This window comes from Canis lupus, chromosome 21, assembly GCF_003254725.2.
Source record: "Canis lupus dingo isolate Sandy chromosome 21, ASM325472v2, whole genome shotgun sequence".
NCBI classification, from domain to species: Eukaryota; Metazoa; Chordata; class Mammalia; order Carnivora; family Canidae; genus Canis; species Canis lupus.
Genome location: NC_064263.1, coordinates 5,758,784 through 5,779,112, shown reverse-complemented (window position 1 = coordinate 5,779,112; position 20,329 = coordinate 5,758,784). Strand labels below are relative to the sequence as shown.

General features: G+C 38.7%; 1 long non-coding RNA gene across 1 annotated transcript; it reads left to right on the top strand.

Moving 5' to 3' along the window:
* Nucleotides 1–1,861: 1,861 nt before the first annotated feature.
* LOC112641948 (uncharacterized) lies at nucleotides 1,862–19,885 on the top strand. The gene is made up of 4 exons (XR_003124899.3): nucleotides 1,862–2,374; nucleotides 5,896–6,161; nucleotides 10,293–10,416; nucleotides 18,787–19,885. It is a non-coding gene; the product is annotated as an uncharacterized LOC112641948 (long non-coding RNA).
* Nucleotides 19,886–20,329: the final 444 nt, after the last annotated feature.

Sequence of the window (20,329 nt, the reverse complement as noted above, 5' to 3'; positions counted from 1 at the left end):
AATCCATTCCCATGAACCTTCAGTGAAGGTTGGTGAAAGCAGAGAAATAAATATAAAGCAACGTAAACAACTTAAATTGCTTACCTGCCATGTTTGTCTTTAAAGAAATCCTTTAGATCCCTCCAACATGGGCACCAGCTCCCCTCCCCCACCACACCCCAACCCCACTACTGATCTCTCCCCCACCTCCTCTGCCATCTTATTCATTCCTGGTGCACAATTTACCAAGCTCCTTTTCTTTCTCTCTTTTTCTTTCATTCTTCTTCCTTCTTCTTTTGATTGTCTCCTGCTTATCTATACCCACAGGGCACCGCACTTTTAACCTTTCAACCCCAGTGACTTACCAAGGTATTTTTCCATATAAAAGCAGTTCCTTCCCAAAGAAGAATTTTGGACACAGCTGCTAAGATAATAATGGTTTTGAAACTTTTACAAATATGTTCTGGAGGTTTATAAAAGTTCACTGAAAAGTGACTCTAATCTTCAATTAATTTGAAGAAAGTGCTCCTCTTAGAGGACTGATATGTTGAATTCACAGGCCATGTGAAAAATTCTTATTTTGGATTTCCAGATTATTTTAATAAAATAATTTTGAGTTGTTCTTATTTCCACTTGGCACCAGGATGGACGGAAAGGGCTCTGTGATATTTCTTTCCATGCTGAGAAGAGTTATGGCCACACTTTATGAGCTTCTGAAGGAAGATGCATACCACATGCTTTTTAAGCTGTACTCTGTTGTCAACCGGTGGTGTCTAGGCCTGTTCCCACATGGAATGCACACATAAACACCCACACCCATCACACATCTGGAAGAATCCTTCTCTTATGCATGGGAGGGAGAGGCAGACACTTATATTGGCATAATTTAGGAACCTGGGTAAAGAGCCCTTTTCTTCCCAAAATAACTCCCCTACTTTCATTCTGACTCCTGAAATGCCTTTCACAGAAGATTAACCTCTTCTATTCTACAATTTGATATAGGGCTTAAAGTGCAGTCCAAGAGAGAGGGAGCATGGTAGTGCATATCATACCAAGATGTGAATTAATATCAGATCTTTTTTTCTGAGAGCTACTTTTTTTTTAAAATAAAGAAACCCCAAGGGTCCTGAAGTCAGGGGAGTTGAAAAAGTGAACAGAATGGAAATATTGTTATATAGGTAGTCTATTTACAGAGGGAGAAGATTGGAAGGGAAAGAAAACTGATGTTTGTTGAGCACCTGCTTTTTGCCAGACAGTGTTCTGGGGTTTTCCGTATATAATACATCTTGTATAATTCCAACACACTCCAACGGGTGAGAAAGATTGCCTTTTGCATGTGCCACATCTGCTCAGCTTTAGTCACCCTGACCCATTCTCCAACTGTAATGCATGATTCAACAAACATCCATGGATACCCCACCCCCACCCACATACACATAAGCACAACTCTGTGCAAAACATCTGGCAAAGATCAGGAGTGACTAAAAAGCAGCACTCTCCAACACACACTCACTCCAGTATTTACTCGTCTCTATTTAGATGTCTGCAGGGAGAGCCACTCTTTTATACACCTGGGGGAAGAGAAAGGAAGTAGAGCATTAGGGGATAGAATAATGTCCATTTTCTCTGTATTAGGTAAGGCTGTATGTGTGTCTCTGTGTGTGTCTCCATGTTGGTGTCTTCAATGAAGCCTGGGCATGGTAAACAACACTGGTCACCTTCAAAGCATGTGGAATGACTCCATCATTAGAACAATTCATAGTTCTATTACTTTAAAAGTCTAGCAAAAATCAACTAAGGAGTAATTAGTCATATTGCCAGTACATTCAGCATAAAAGCCCTTTCAAAAAAAGAGCTTTTCCTGCTTCACTTTGGGTGGTTTTGAGCCTCATGTGGAGAAGAGCCAAAAGAAGAAACTGACTTAACTGTTCAAGAGAAATTTCATCTTGCAACTGAGCTCTAGTACAGCTGTTCTGGGGCTTGGGCAATAAACTGTGACATAGAATTTGGGAAGAGCATCTTCCATCCCTCCCCTAACTACCCTCTGCCCCTGGTACAGTGAGATTTGAGAGCACCTGGAAGGAACAGCTCAGATGTGGATACTGGCATTCTCCATGGGTAATGGGTGTGGAAAGCTATCTCCCTGATGCTCTATAGGCAGCTGATATGGACAGAAGGGAGCTGGAGCTGGAGAGAGGACTGAGCTGATGCCATGTGATGACCACAACTAACAGGCTCATTTAAGGAAAATGGCAAAAACTCCCTCAAAGGGAATCTCAGTTGTTATTGTGGAATGGGAAGAAGGACTCTGTAGAGGCTGGTGAGGATCTGGCTCAAGTGGAAACTCTCAGGCTTGTAGATATTGAGACTACACAACCTTCCTCATCCTGGCAAGGTAAGCTTCCTTCAGTGGAGAAAATATCCATCAAACAACCTATTGCATGCAATACATAACTTGTCTTCCCCAGGTCACATCTGTCACAGGAGAAAGCAAGGCTGTATCATCAGGCTCAAGGTAATAATCAAAGATGCTTAACTCCAGTCTCATGGAGTTTGTTACCTGTACTCTGATTCCAAAATCTTCCTCAACCTTAGCTTCTGGTGTTAGACAATTCTTCTTGGGGATAAAGACAATCCTGAGAGAAGGGTGACCTCCGTCTCAAGGCCTTGGTGCTTGATGGCACAGCTATGTGGCAAGTGTCTGTGCCCCAGTGCTCTGTGAAACAACTCTTCATAATTCCACTAGCACCTGACATCCCTTAAGCTCTCTCATAGTCCCTAATGCAAATAGACTGTTGGAAGTACCATCCACCTAACCCACCAAATCTGCTCTGATATGTCTTAGTCTCACTGGACACAATTTATGTCAAGGTTAAGGAGCAAGTTAGATTAGATACAACCTCACTAGTGTCAAAAGGATCTGTCTGCTATTTCCAGTCCCTAAGCCATCTTGCTTTCTTTCAAGTCACCCAAGAACCACCATTCAAACTGTCTGACTTGACTTCTCAGAGTTCCTGAGATGGGCATGCAGATTGTGTTTCTCTGTATCTGGTTTTTAATACAGGACATAATTTAAAAAATAGTGATGTAACCAGTATAAATAATGGCCTGGAGATAGGAGCAATTTATTTCGACTTAGAGAATCAGATAAGATTTCTTAAAAGGATTCTAGTTGGGTTAGACCTTTCAGAAAAATAAGCAAATATTCAACAGATGAATAAAGCAATAAAGCCAGTTATTTGTTAATGAATAAATGAATAAAGTTCATTCATTAACCCAACTCCATAAGCATTTATTGAGATTGCATTATATATCTGGCCCTGTTCTAGGTCCCAGGGACACACGGGAATAGACACCATTCCTGCCTTTTAAGAGCATGCAGTATTTTCCTTTTAGGCTGAAGAGACAATGTGAGCAAAGGCACAGGAGTCCTGGAAGGCAGCAAGTTCAGAGAACAGTGAGGCTGAGACCTTGGTAAATTGTAGACCTGGACAGGTAGGACAGTATAGGGGAAGATGAAGCAAGGAAAAAGCCTGGGTACCAAGCACAGAGGATTTTAATACTTCAGTAAGAGATTTAAATTTTAATCTGTTGGCTACGATAAGTCATTAACAATTTTGAACTGAAAGAGGGCATGAGTACTCTACATTTTAGCTGAAAGCACTCCAGTGGCTGGCTTCCTATTGCCTAAAACACTTCAAGGGCTCCTCATTACTCATGAGATAAAGACCAAAATTCTGATTATGGATTCAAAGTTCCTGCAATGTTTGGTCCCTGCCTATCTTTTCAGCCTTATCTTAAACCACTCTCTCCTCTACTTGCTTGTAAGCCTCACTGATCTTCTGTTATCACACCATGCCCACCACAGGGCCTTTGTACAGATTATTTCCTCTTCTGGGAAACCTTTCCCCCTTTGCTTAATTAACTGTTCCTCTAGACCTCAGCTGAGTCATTACCTCTTTGAAAAAACTTTTCCTGACCCCCTCTCCACCCCTAACATCTACCAGAGCTAATCCCCTAGTATATACAAGTTTATTTGTAACTCCTTACTACTCTCTGTCTCCTTCACGAGGCCATAATCAAGGGAAAGCACTCTATTTTGTTTATCATTTTATCTTTAGTTTCTACTACAGTACCTGGTACATTATAGACATGCAGTAAACATTTATTAAAAACAGAGAAAAATAGAAAATCATTTTTTTCTGTAGCGATGGAGACCATGGTTTTGGGTGGGGGCTAGGGTGTAGACAGGATGATTTTGGACGACGATTGCACCCAGTGCACCAGCACACACTATAGTCAAGCATATGGTTGTAAATAGATCATCTCTCCTTGTGGCAGCTGAGAGTTCATCACAGTAGTAAGTCTTCCTCCAGCAGCTGATTAGGCTGAATTCAGGGCTGATTAACCTCTCTCTCCAGCAATCATCTCAGTCCAGCTCCTGGGTGTAAAAACTACTTGCTGTTTTCCATAGTTAAGTAAGTGTAGTGGCTGGTCACAGATCAGGAAGGTGAAGGTATCATCTTGAGTGAGAATGTGCAGAGAGTGGAAATACAGTGGATTCAGGTATGTATAAATAAAGGGGTTAACACTGAAATTACAGAAAGGAGACAGCACAAGGAAAATTGCTTTATCACAACTATCTCTGAAATTGTGAAGGGTTGGAATAAGTGGGCTGATGAATCAGTGCTTCTCCCTGCTGATGTCTATGTGAGAGAAAATGAGCTCAATCCACAGGGAGAGAGATTTGAAAAAAAAAAAAATTTCTCAACAAATTTCTGGAGGGAGCCTATAAGGTCTTTGTCTCTGGAGAAAGAATGAGGTGGAACCGATAACTCACTACTCTGCTGATGAGCATGATCCTGCCGTTAAGATGGTGTAAATGGTTGTGGTGGGGGGTGAATGCGGGCCACACAGTTCCCCTAACCATGCTTTCCGCCATTAGGATTATGTTGCCACACAGAGTTCTGAAGCTATAGAATGACCACTCTGCATGATATTTCTTGTTTTAATCTGGTAATGCTTTGCAAACCCCATGAATCATCAAATATGCCATGCTTGAAAGATTTTGACAAGTTTTATGAGTCCACCTAGTGCTATCTATTTTTGTTCTCTCTGATTCCTTCTCTATGGGGAGGAACACTTTCAAGGGCATCCTTCACAGAATTGGCCAGGTGCCATAGTGGCAAATCTAACTCCAATATCCCGGGGCAAGGAGAAGCATGTTTTACTCTTACCAACTCTCTGGTATGGTGTTAACATGACTGATGGAGTCAGCTATTTGCACAATCAGTAACCATAGCACACTCCAGGGATTGGGCATGAGCAAGTGAGATTCTATTTTTTAATGTAAATAAGCCATTCTAGGATGTCCAGATCCATATGTTTGCTCAGAACCTATCTGGTAGAATTTAAGATTCACCCACAGGCTCTATCCCTAATATTTTTGGCATGGCCTGATTGATCCTCCATGATAATTCTTCCTTTGGGACATGGCATAGAAAGAACTATCAATAAGCAAAATCATTACATGGAAGTTGCACAATAGCACTATTTTGATCATTGTAGCTAATTAGTTTAGTTGACTAAGTTATCTAAATCTGTGTTGTCTAATACAGTAGCCACTAGCTACATATGGCTACTGAGCACTTTTAATGCAACTGGTGACTAAATCATCACAGTCCATTTAATTTCAACTTCAGAAGATTTTGATTTAGCATCAAACTTCAAAACAAAGTGGAAATTAATGGTCAGTGAGTTTCAGAACTCTGGCTTAAATAAATTAAAATTGTTTTCTACTGCACAATTTCTAAGAGGTTTCAACATGACAATGTTCATTATGTCTTTCTCAGAAGGGGATGCTATAGGCCAATTTAGCAATAATATCTAACCATGCAAGACATCTTGTTTCCATAGCATATCTTTAAAAAATACCATTTGGGAAACGACTCTCTACATGAACAGAACCCAGAAGAAATATGCCAGGCAGAGATCTGTGCTTTTCATGAGAGAAGATGTGTCTTTGGACTGCAAACTGCAGGGAGTTAAGACTTCCTTGTTATGTATGCATTTATTCATACTGTTTTGTGAACTTTGACATCGCATGGACTTTGCTTATCACCTTTGCTTTATACTGACCATAGTGACACTGCTCATCCTTTGAAAAAGAGAAGATTGATAAGGTGAGCTATATGATCTTTTCTAAGTTTCAAATTTTATGTCCAGTTCATTCTGACTCTAATCCTTGAAATATTTTACTTTTATAATGCTTTCAAGCCCTGGTTGGCTGGTACCTGAGTAAGTCAGAAAATAAGCTGCAGTCCTACCCAATGGATTGTAGCAGTCTACTTTCCTGAGGAAGGAAAGCTGACCATGAAGAAAAGCATACAATCCTGAGGTATAGATGTATGTGATACCAAACCAGGAAGGTGAATGCAGACACTGAAATAAAGGTACAGCCTTTAAAAAAAATGTAAGTAGTCTGCAAAGAGTTCTAATGATAGGATTTTATTTTGTTAATAATTACAGGCTTCTGAAGACAGAACAGTGACATTGTCAACGATAGATCAGGAGCAGAGTGCTTGGTGAGGTATCTGTGTGTCATTGAAGGTGATGTGACTAAAAGTAGAAATACCAATTGGAAATCATAGCAGGTGTCTCAGTGAGAGATTCTGGCCAAGGACTATGCCAGGGCTTTTAGCTTGGACAACTAGGTAGATGGAGGTATTCATTCTAGGAAATGCGAAGTATTGAAGATGGACAGGTTTGGGGGCAAGATAATGATGGCTTCCAGTTGGGATGTGTGAACTCTAAGATGGCTGTGACACTGTCCAAGTGGTGATACACAGTAGGATGTTGGCATATGAATCTAGATCTCAACGGTAAGGACGTAACCAAAGATGGTCAATAGCATAATGTTTAAGGGAGGGACCTCAGGAACTCCAACACTTCCCTTCTGTGTAACACCGGGCAAGTTTCTTTACCTCCCAACACCTCAGCTTCATCATCTATAGAACAGGGATAACCATAGTTCCTACCTAGGCAAGTCGCGAGGATTCAATGAGTTCATATGTGTAAAATGACATGCTTAATAAATATTATTATTATTACTATTTTCTCCTCTTTAAAGCGAAAGAAACTAAAGCTAAGAGTGGATACATAATTGGCTAAATAGGACACAGCTAAAGTAGTAGTATCAAGATTCAAACTCGGTTTTTCCTGAGATATATCCAATGTTCCTTCCATTATATGTTACTGTGGCCAAAAGCTTTAAACAATCAGTGCATTAGCTTTTCATTTGTGAAATGGAATAACAATGATACAAACTTTATAGGATTATTATAATATTTGTAGAGTATTTAAAACCGTGCCTGAGATGAAGTGCTATAAAAGATTTGCCACTATGAAATGTAATACTCATAGTCATAACAACAACAATAATAAAATTTTGCCTGTGCCCTGCTGTCTGTAAGATTAAAAATGCCTCCTTTTAGAACCAACTCAGGCAAGATTTATTGAGGCTGGGATGGGATAAGTGGGTGGAGGGAGTCAGCAGGGGTATGTTACATGCTCCCTTTGCATAAGAAGAGACTGATCTTAGGACATCTGTGAATGAGCTGAGTGGAGATGGCAAGGCCAAATCACTGTTGTTCTTTGGACTGGTCAAATGGGCTGGTGGGGGGAGGGTAGGTAGAATAGAAAATTTTCAAATCTTCCAAATCTGCAGATCTCCAGTGACCATGGCTACATTTGATGTCAACTGCAATACACCTTCAAAAGAAATAAACTCCTCTACAAAATGAAGCTTGGAAGATAGGCAAATAAATGGGAGAGAAAAGAAGGCCCTGGACACAAAAAAAAGTGCAGGTCAAAATAAATCTGACTCTTGGTTTCCTGCACTTTGATCCATTCATGTAGCTTCAGGATTTGTTTATGATTATTTGCATAGTTGAGACTCTCTGGGGCTTTTTGATTGTTGTTTTTTATTTCAAAATCCAACACAGCAGGATACAAGTTTTATGCTTCTATTCCCGTTTTATCAGGAAAGAACAGAGTGAAAACTTTAATCTCCCCCACTCCCGCCCCGACTCCCAACATTGCTGAGATGATTTAATGCCTCATAACAGAAGTAATTTTGTGATAATGACACAAAAGCAGCAATTAAAAAATATTGCTTGTTTCAGGGCCTATAAATCGGTTGTTGGTAATTGACAACAGAATGTGTTTTGTAATCCACTGAAATGATATCTTATTGCAAGCTGGCATGGTAATTACTGTATTTGTACAGTACCAGAGGAGTTCCAGCCCGAGTTTGACAGGGAGTTGATTAAATCACCCAGGTGTAATTGAAGGTTTTGATTGCATTGCCTCCGAGCTGATCAGCATTAGTAATAGCCTAGCTTTCTGCTGTGTGTTTTTAGAGCTGGTGGTATATCAGCCCTTTCGATCTCCCTCCCAGCCCTCAGCCTCTGTTGTGCTGTTGTCTGGGGGAACCAAGAGGGCTCCCCAGAGCAGAAAAAATGAGGACAGACAGCAGATCCCTCATGCTGGACCTAAATGACATCATTTGAAGCAAAAAGAAACGGTTTCTAATAGCCTGCTTTGTTTCTTTGGATGAAGAGGGCAGGGCGATCACATCCAAAGATATGCTTGCACTCAGTGTGGCTTAAGGAGTATTTCCATGAGACACAAGAGAAGGGTTTCTACTCATTCTTTGCTCATTTGGTGATTTCCACTGATTATTTTTCAAAAGGGGAAATTTAACTTGTCAATCTTAAATGCAGCATTTCAGTTATCAAGAACAATTTTGTGATTCTGTGTTGTGAGGAGACTTTGAATTCATTGGTATTATTTCTCTTATTTATGTGGTATTTTCTGAGTGATTGTTTTACATAAAAGCACATTACAAAAAAAGGAGGGAAGAGATAGTGCATAAGTAAATTCCAATACAAAGCTGAACATGATAAAGCCCTTACAAATAATATAAATTCATTGAGGTAGAAGTACAGAAAATATTCAACATCCCATAAGCATTTATTGACCACCAGCAAGGAAAGTCTCTGGATGATAGGAGGATAAATAAGAACAGGCTCCTTCTCTCTGGGAATTTACAGTCTAATCAAGAAAACAGCAGTAACAACAAGAAAAGGCTAACAGCTAATATTTTTTACTTTGCATGCATTATTTCTTTTAATTTTCATAAGAACTACTATAGGGAGATGCAATCTTTATTCTTATTCTGCAGATAGATAAAATGGGGGTAGGGAAGTTACATAACATTTCTTTTTTTAAGATTTTATTTACTTATTCATGAGAGACACAGAGAGAGAGAAAGAGAGAGAGAGAGGCAGAGACACAGGCAGAGGGCGAAGCAGGCTCCCTGTGGGAGCTCGATGTGGGACTTGATCCCGGGTCTTCACGACCACCCTGGGCTGAAGGCAGCACTAAACCGCTGAGCCATCTGGGCTGCCCTTACATAACATTTCCAAGACAAATTGGAAACTGGTGAATTCATAATTTGAGCCCAGGTCTTTCACAATAACTAGGAAAAATAATACTTATCCCCATTTACTAATAAAGCTGAGGTAGAGAGTTTAAGCAAATTGCCTATGTTCAGCTGTTAGAAAGTGGTAGATTTATAACCATAAATCCATAATCCCAGAACTGTAAATCAAAGTAGAAATAAATGTTTCAGTATATCTAAGAAAAGCCCTGTGGGAGCACCAAAGAAGATGGAAGTAATTCAGATCAGGATTGAATAGGGAATCCTTTATAGAGGATTCAGCTTTGAGTTGACACCTGAGAGTAAGAAGCAGAGGTGGAAATATTAGAAGGGCTCCTTCTCACTGGGGAGGTCAAGTCCAAATCAACCAGTTTTCTTTTGCTACCTATCATCAGATCCAACAAAGAGTTGGACCAAAAGAAGAAATTTGCTTTAAGTTTATTTATTTATTTCTAGTAATCTCTACACCAACACAGGGCTAGACCTCACGACCCTCGAGATTAAGAGGCACATGCTCTTTCTACTGAGCCAGCCAGTTGCCCCCAAAAGGAGAGAATTTTAAAAAGCAAATTTGCTGGCACAATTGGACACTTTGGACTATCTATGGAATTTATTTATCCACCTCTCTCCCCATCAGTGTATAATATGATTTGATCACCGATTACAAAATCTGGATCTCTTCCTTCCAATAATTAAGTGTGGTGAACAGTTTCTGAGGCAGCTCCAGTCCTGTCTGTTTTCTGGAATGGATGGAACCTTGCAGAGAAGAACTTCCTTTCAGAGTTCTGCCATTTTTTTTTTTTTTTTTTAGCTTCAAGAGGAAAACCGAGCCCAGGGTCAAAGGGCTACTGTGTTCACCTGACAGAGGCCTATCAGACCCAGGAGACATCGGGCCATTTCCAGGGAGGATCAGAAGGATTTAATGGAGGCTTCAGGTAGACATTCCTCGATGTTTGACTGCTGCCTCTGAGAGGAACCCTAAAGGTGAAGGTTTAGGACAGTCCTCCTTCCTGGGATGGCATCTGTGGGCAGATTTGCCTTTAATCAGTCTCTAGAAGACAACATTGCACATTTGGCTGTTTAGATTGATTTCCTAATGTTTAAATCAGTGAGGCCATTTTACATTATTTCCTCTGGACAATATCTGCTCCATCTATAAGAATCAAGCAGGGCTTTGAAATCCAAAAGGAGAGGAATCGAGTTCACTGAAGGTTGAGCACATTGAGTAAAGAATGACCCCTAGATGGACTTTGTTTCCCATGCAAACTATGTGGCAAGTGTCAGTTCAAGAACACATTTTTGAGACTCTGTCATTTTCTATGCTAATGTGGTCTAAGTCTTTCTTAATCCTCTTGCAGATAGGCAAGGTGGGGACTAGGGTGAGGCAAGTGAGGCACTAGCTTTAGGAGAAAAACTTAAGGGGAACCTTGATTCAAAATCTAGATTAATGCTACCCCACCCATCCAAATTAAGATGAACATAAAAAAAGACAGGGTTAGTGTTACAAATTTTTCCTTTTGCTTTAGATTCTAATATGGGTTGGCAGGGCATTGCAGGGGGGTAAGCCTCTCGTAGTACCCTGATGTGCAGCCACTAAAGAGAGGGAATGGAGCCCACAATAGTAGTTGAGATCCTACGGATAAAGTCTGGCTTTAGGAGACCTGATGGATTAAGATTTGATTAGTAATGAAGATCTTGTTCTAGTACCCAAGTCATTGAAAGGACTCCAGGATATCTCAGGCTTAGGACCCATTGTCACACAACTCTGGTAGGTGCTCCTACTATTGTTTGCAGTTTTGTATTGGCAGGTGCAGCCAGAATATACATATGTACTCACAATACATGAGGGCCAACAGACATATGAATGGGCATAGTGACTAGTTCATTCTTATTGCTGAAGAGAAAAATGATGAATAACTAAATATATGGATTAAATAGGACAGAGATATAGGACCTTCCAGGAAACTCTGACAGCATAAATGTTGGTTTAGGCTGGTTTTATGCCTGTAATGAGAGCACACTCAGTTCTCTACAAATCTTAAGACAGGGAAAACACTGTTACAGGATAACATTGATCACACATTTATTTAGTAGCTACTATACTTAGCTCTATAATAGGTGTTTAAATTTGTTTTGCTTTTTTTTAAAGCTTGGTTTTTCATCTGTTAAAAGAGACAGATCTACCCCCAAGATTATAGTGAAGATTAGAAATAAATTGGGCTATTTTTATTATTAATGAATTAAATTGATATAGGAATATAAAAGAAATATGAAATATTGTATCTACATAGTATCTTGACCTGAAATTAAATGGAAGCTGATCCTATATTTCTGCACAAGATAAACTTGAAGTAACACAAGATTTGGCACATTGTTAATAATAAATGTTTAATATGTAAGAAAATGCAATATGAAAAACATTACACAAATTTAGTATCTTCTGAAGGCATCACAAATGCTTTAAAAAAAACTTTTTAAAGAAATACATTGCACCTACTAATTATGTGCATTACCTTATTGAGTGACAAAGTTTAACTTTCAATCAGGAACCAATTGGAAAGAAGATAATATTTATATGCAGCCTCTCTATGTATAATCACAACAGAGTTATAAAAGACCCTACTTATTCTCACAACACTTAACCATGGTTTGATCAAATGTCAAATTGATCCCAGTTGATCTCAACTAGAAGATGCCATTGTTGGGTGTGGGGATTCACTTAAAAGAGAGAAGAAAAAAATCCTCACTTTCATGACATGATTTATCCTGTGACACACAATGAGGAAATAGATCACAGGAAAATGAACAGAGAAAACTGTTGCTCATGTTCTAAGAAATAGACCCAGATGGGTAATTTGCCAAAGGCTACACAAGAAAGTAAGCAGTATCAGGTTTTGGAAATGGATCTTCTGATTCCAAATCCCATGAGCATGCCACAGCATCACTGCATGAATAGTCTCTCCTTCTCACTTCCAAATAATTTCCCAACTTGCCCATCTCACCACGCTCTTCTGTCAGCTTCTGTATCCACCTATGGCAGGTATTTCTGTAAAGCCATTAATTACCGTCTAATTTTCAAATCCAATTATCTTGATACAATCTTTATTTTCCTTTTCTCTTTAGCATTCTACTATGCACTGCTCCATCCTCCTTGAAACTGTTTTTCCTTGACCTCAATTATGAACAAAATGACCCATCCTGTTTTTCCAATTAGAAACCTAGGAGCATTGCTGTCATTAATGCTTCCCCTCCTTTGTCTCTCTCTCTCTCTCTCTCTCTCTTACAGATACACACACACACACACACACACACACACACACACACACACAAAACACTGAATTTTGGTAACCAATACCTAGCAAATAAATCTTGTAAATATATTTCCAGTCCTCTGTTCTTGATCCTATCTCTGCCTTTGTTTCTCTTCTGCCAACTAGAATCATTTGCAGTCATGTTTCTGAACCATCTCTATTTCCTCCATGCACTCAAGTACTCCATTCTCCACTAGATCTAAAAATATGACTCTATGTGAAAGGCAAGCAACAGGGGAAAGGTGTTATTATGCAACAGTATTTCCAACACATCTTCAATGTATCAACTGTATCAAAGTACAGAGGCACCTCCTTATTTCTGGGGCCTTTACCTCCCTTCTCCCCTCTCCCAAGACCTTTACAATCTGCCAGGAGGTCCAAAGGGTGCTAAGCTATAAGCATGTAGAGCTACATGGAGGATGTGAAAGTGAGCTGTGGGCAACAGATGCAGCACAGGGTGGCAGAAATAACACCAAGCTTGAGTCCTGTCTCGACCACTTCCTAACCATGTGACCTTGAGCCAGTCTCTGAATTTCTCTGAACTTCAGTTTTAGAGTGACAATAATAATACTTGTCAAAAGGTTGTTATGAGTCTCAAATAAATATTAAATATAATACATACAAAATTACTTTGTCAACCATATATACTGCATACATACTAGTCCTTATTAGGTTGTAAGTGGAAAGCAATTTGGGAACTGTACCTTAAAGAAAGTGAAGGGAACATAACAGTGGCAGTGAAATCAAGATGATGGATAAAGATACAGATCAGGATGCAGCAGAAATGGCTTAATCCAGATCCACTCAAAATGGGAGAAATTACAAACTACAGTTTATGAGCATAATTTTAGCTTGTTCTGGGTTGGAATCTGAATTCTCCACTTACAGGTTGGGTCCATCAGACAAGTTAACAACTCTAAAGTAATTAATGGTAATAATATTTCTAAAACTTTATTAGTATGTGTGCTAGGCATTATTCTAAATATTTACATGATTATTTCTGAGTTTTAATTTCTTCATGTACAAAATGGCATCAGTAACTACTGTACTTTATGCATAGGATTATCATGAGAATTAAATAAATTAGCATCGTCTTGGCCATGTAGATACAACTCATAACATAACAGCTATTATCATTATTAGCTATGGAAATATTAAAGCAAAAACGAGTGACTGATAAGGCAGACTCCTTTCTATTTCCCCTGCTAAGTATAGTTACAAACCCTGGACATTATATATGAAACAAACATGAGACTCAAATGTGGAGCAAAGAAGGCAGACTGGCTACAAACCTTGGGTAGGAGATATCCCATGACAGTGAGTTTTTTGGGTTCTCTTTTTGCCTCATATATCCCCAAACATAAAGCCAGTCACCTAGAAATGCCAGTAGGAGCAGACAACAAAAACTCTAAGAAAAACCTGCTGTTTCTAGTTAAAGAACCAGAAATAGGGCACTCTAGAAAAACAGAAAACTTTATACAAAAGTGATCCTCCCCCCCTGGGCAAATACCATGGAAAGAAACTGCCATCAGGAAAGGTTGAGTGGGGAACCTAGACTTCTGTCCTTGTTTACCTATAACAAGGCACTCCTACCTCACCTCCCACCCTGTGCTATCAGAGAAGACAGAGTGAGGGGCCAGGATTTCCATATCCATCCAGTGATAATGAGCTCCCCCCCATCCCAGGTGTCAGTAGCGGCCACATGGGGACCCCACACAGTAGTAACAAGGGACTTCTACCTCTCCCTGCTGAGGTGGTATAAGAGAAGGCCAAGAGGGGAACTTGGACTTTCACTTCCACATGGCAGTAATGATGCAGCACCTCCCACCTTCCCCTGCCAAGGCAGTGTCAAACGAAGCCTGCTGAATCAAAGGATTTAGGTAAGATACAGACTTTTATGACAAAATACTCAAATTATCCAGGTTTCAAAAAAAGAAAAAAAAGAAAAAGAAAAAGGTTGCTCATTATACCAAAACCTAGGAAAATCTCAAGTGAGAAAAAGTAATCAACACACACCAACACTAAGGTGACACAGATGTTCGAATTACCTAAATAGAAAGAAATTTAAAGAAGTCCTCATAAAAAAAAGCTTCAGTGAACAATTATGAACATGTTTGAAACAAATGAAGACATAGAAAATCTCCGCAAAGGAACAGAAGATATATAGAAGAACCAAATGGAAAATTTAAAACTGTAATATACAATAACCAAAATAAAAAGTCAGTGGATAGGCTAAACAGAATGGAGAGGATAGAGAAATGAACCAATCATCTTGAAGAAGGACAATAGAAATTACTCAATCTGAACAAACAAAGAAAATAAAGTCAGGAAAAAAAATGAAAGAAAAAAAACCTTAGGAACTTGAGGGGCTATGACAAAAGGTCTAACATTTCTGTCATCAGATACAAGAAGGGCAAAAAGAGGTAAGATTGAAAAAGTTTTCCACGAAATATGGCTGCACTACAGTGGTACAGTGATTACAGTAGTAATCACAATATGTAAGCGTATCAAATCAACATGTTGTACACCTTAAAGTTATGAAATATTATATGCCAACTGTATCTCAATAAAGTTGGCAAAAATAAATTAAAAAGAGAAACTCATAGGAAAAAATCTAAAGGGTTAGCTTAATAAAATTAAGATATTTTTAAAAGAAATAATAGTTGAGAACTTTCTAAATTTGGCAAAAATATAAACTTACAGATTTAGAAGCTAAGCAAATACAAGAAAATAAATTAAATCCACATCAAGACACATCATACCCAGAATTCTGAAAGCTAAAGACAAAGAAAGCATATTAAAAACACCCAGAAATAAATGACACATTATCCATAGGGGTAAAATAATTCCAATGACAGTGGATTCCTCATAAGAAACCATTCTGGTTGGAAGAAAGTGGTACAACATTTTTCAAGTGCTAAGATAACAGAATTGTAAATACAGAATCTATCTAGTGAAAATACATTTCAGGAATGAAGGGAAAATCACTACTTTTTCAGATAAAGGAAATCAAAAGAATTTCTCACCAGAGGCTTACCCTAAAAAAATAACTAAAAGAAGTTCTTGAAACAGAAAGGAAAAGATTTTTTCTTAAAGCTTCAAACATTTGGAATGAAGAAGAAAAGAATAACAAAGAGTCTAGATATGGATAAATTCAATAGACTTCCTTGAGTTTTCTAAATACTGTTTGATGATTGAAGCAAAAAATTATGATATCATTTGATGTGGTTTTTAATATATGTAAATAAAATATTTAAGACAATTACACTGTAAATGTGAGAAGGTGAAAGGACTTAAAGGAAGGTAATATTTCTTTTTTTTTTTTTAATTTTTATTTATTTATGATAGAGAGAGAGAGAGAGAGAGAGAGAGAGAGGGAGGCAGAGACATAGGCAGAGGGAGAAGCAGGCTCCATGCACCGGGAGCCCGATGTGGGATTCGATCCCGGGTCTCCAGGATCGCGCCCTGGGCCAAAGGCAGGCGCCAAACCGCTGCGCCACCCAGGGATCCCCTGGAAGGTAATATTTCTATGCTTTATCCAAACTAGCAAAATGTCAACATCAGCAGGCTGTGACAAGTATAAAATAATGTTTACAGCTGCTACTATGAAATCTATACAAAGAGATACATCAAAAAATGCTATTGATAATCAAAATGGAATTCTAAAATCTGTTCAAATAATCCAGAGAAAGGACAAAAAAAATACCAGAAAAATGAAAAATAGAGGAAACAAACAGAAAACAAAAACAAATAAAATGGCAGACTTAAGCCCTAACCTAGCAATCAATCATTGTGTTAGATGTAAATAGGCTACAGTAGTTTCATTTATATAACATTCTCACAAGGACAAAATGAAAGACATGGAGAACCAACTGGTGGCTGTCAGGGTTTAGGAGAAGTAGAGGCAGGTGAGTAGAAGTGACCATAAAGGGATAGCCCCCAGGCAGCCTTTGTGGTAGAATGAAACAGAAAGGAATAGTTCTGTAGCTTGATCACAGTGGTGATTGTATGAATCTACACAGGTGATAAAATGACATAAATATACACACACATTATTTCAATATGTTAATATCCTGGTTTTAATATTGTAATATAGTTATGTAAAATGTAACCAGTGGCAGAAAGTGGTTGAAGGTACAGGGGACTACCCTGTACTTTTCTTGCAACTTATTGTAAAACTATAATTATTTCCAATTAAATTAGTTGTTTTGTTCTAAGTGGGCCCAGAAAGCAGTGAAAGAAAGAGTTTTAGTACCCTAGCTCAAAATCCAGAGAGAAGTGGGTCTTGGAAGTGAAATTTTGAGCACTTGTTATTCCCACTATGTTTCATTACCGTTTATTTTTAAGAACTTGCTTGGAGAATGGGGGGGACTCAATGCCTTCTATTGACTAGTAAGGTTTTGAGGTTACTTGTAGCAAAACCCAGAAACTTTTCAGAGTCCAGCAGGCTTCCTTCAGATTCAGCTGGATTAACCTCAAAACATCATGTACAAAGATATAACTACTAGCTAAATATATCATCATACACTATTCAATGCTGGGGTGGGAGAGAGGGTGAAAAAGGAGATTAAGAGTGTGACACATTTTTCACACAAGAAATGTTTCATTTTCTTGTGACTGAGCATGTTCTCATGCTCTGCCAACAACAATATTCAGTTTTGCGATCCAGTTTTGGATGGTAAAACCTTCAGCACTTTACAAAGCTGATTTTCTCTTCACAAGAACATGGAAATTCAATTACCTTTTGAGAGTGAAACAAGAATGGGCTCAACTCTTGGCTCAGTCTGTTTGAGAACATCCACATGTGATCATATACTCTTGTGTGGGAATGAGGCATGGCTAGATTGCAATCATATAAAATTAATTATTTGATAATCATTTATCAAAAAATTACTGTTTTTTGCCTAAAGAAACAGTGATAATGAAATAAAAGAAAAATAATAATAAAAGAAAGCCCAAATCAGCATGAATCTCTCAATATTTGCCCAGAACTCTGTGAGAGGTAGAGTTACTGGGTCTCACTCAACCCGCCCTACCCTTGCCTGGTACCATCTGGATCTATGACACAGCACCCGGGTTTTCAGCCATGTTCCCATGTGTCTGTGTCTTTCCTCTAATAAACTGCCAGTACCTCTAGGAGAAACCTCAGGCTGATTCCATTCACTCCTACCCAAGCACAGGTGAAGTGGGCTTTTCTGTATATTTTAGGGTAAATGCTAGATTTCTATCAAAAATAAGGCCAAAAATCACAGTGGCTTAAATAAATGAGAGCCTAAGAGTCCAGCAGTGAAGACCCAAGTCCTTCCTCCTTGTTCTGCCATCCTCAGCTGTTGTTCTAGCCACAGGGCTGAATCTGGGTCTTGGCAAGTTAGTGTTATAGCCCATGAAAAGGGGAAGATGAAGGAAGGAGCATATGCCCAATGTTCTAAATCTATATTAAAGCCTTAAAATGGTATAACTTCTGCTCATATCCTAAACACATGGATTTATCTACCTATAAGAAAATCTATAAAATACAGTTTCTTGCTCTCTAGCTGGGCAATCCTGTTTGAAGCTTAAACTGTGGGCAGATATGTGTGTGTGTGTGGGGGGGCTGGGTGTGGGTGTCTATCCTTATAAGGAAAAAGGAGACAGTAGGTACTGGGGAGATAGCTAGCAGTCTCACCACATTTTCTATATTACTGCCATTCCCTAAGATGTTCAGTACCAGCTTCTAACTCAGTTTATCTGTGTCCTGAGATGTTGAAAAATGGTGCCCAGGTAAGTTGATAAAGACAGAGCAGAGTCTCAGGACATAGATGATACACCCAGTCAGTCAACTACCAATGGTCTGAGTATTACTATAACCTTTGAAAGGAATTAATGAGACAGCTGGGGGATGGATGGAGTCCCATCCAGTGAGTGCTCTTCTGTTGTTTATCCTAAGACCTTCAACTCCCTTGAGGCTTCATTTTCTAAAAGGTAAAGCCTAACTTCTTCCTTTCTGTATTTCAGCTCTGACTTTCCTTCCATGAGGTAAGAAAAGCAGACTGCAACATTGACTAAAAGAAGGGAGGCCCAGAAGAACAGAAGAAGATTGCAAGAACAAAATTAATGGAAAATATTCTTTATTCATCAATCTTAATGAGTATTTCTTCAACTGAATTATACTTCTGAATATAAAATTTTGAATTTATCTTCTGAAATACCAACCAGGAGATTTCACTCCACCTTTTGATCCTTAGCCCCTGCAGTGGGATTGTGCCAGGTATTTAGTAACAAAGTTTTTACTCCGGAAACCTCAAGTACAAATCAACCAGACACTGAAATAACACAGATCAGGAATCAGCTTGCTTCTATGTTCCAAACAAAAGATAAGTTGTTCCTTTTAGACAAATAAACCACATTAAATTTACTATATTACTGTATCAACAGCAAATACCATGTTGATGGCCAAGAAGAAACATGTAATTCTTTTATTTAATCTATCCACTTTGCACAGATTCCTGATAAAGTTTAAGAGACCTTTTTTTCTCATTTTTTTCTTACATTCTCTTCTAAAAATGTATGCCCATTTCTATTTTAAGGGAATCTGGTGAGTTTTTCATACTAACTCAATCATTTTCATCACTCAAATACCTTTTTACTTTTAATCAATTGGAGACACTCTCCCTGAGTATACTGAGCTTTCATCAGGTCAGGCCTCCTCAGACTTCCCCTTTCATCTCACAAAATGATTTCATCTTCTAAATAATGAACACTTTCCAGTAAATCTTTACATAGCTTTTTTGGGCATGTAATACACAGCATGAAATGTTGCATCATAAATCAAAGCTAGCTCTTTTTTTGCACTTTACAAGTCACCTTTGACCTTTATTATCTCACAACTTTCACAACCTCATTAGGTAGTTATTTTTATTATCAAATTTTATAGATGAGAAAATTAGGGCTCAGAAATTTGTCTAAGGTGAAACAATCAAGATCCAGTTCAGATCAGATCCTCTAACTCTAGATATTTTTTACTACACCCTAAAATCTTACCCCTTGTGCTTTGTTGAGAAAAACCTCAATATTTGTCATTAAAAGCTCAGGTTGATCATGGACATCCTTCCAGAAACTGTTGTTGATCATGGAAATATATCAAGAACAAAGAGACTGGCCAGAGGCTGGGATGGTGGTGGAGTAGGAGGACTCTAAGCTTACCTCGTCCCACGTCCCACGGATACAACTAGATAGCACTCACATCAGTGTAAATAACACAAAAAATGACCTGAAGACTGCTAGAACAAACTTCCCATTAAAGGTAGAGAAGAGGCCACATCAAAAAGGGTAGGAAGGGTAGAGCTGCAGGGGTGAGCTAAAGAGTCCTGGCCATCTGTGGTCAGAGGGAGCCAGGGGTGCAAAGAAGGGTGAGAAACAGACAATCACACTAAGGAGCCCACATTAGGAAGATGAATCCCCCTAACATTTGGCTTTGAGAGTGAGAGGAGCTGAATTTCATGAGTTTTTATAAGCAGTGGAACTTAAAGCTTGGAATTCTAAAAATTAGTGGGCTCAC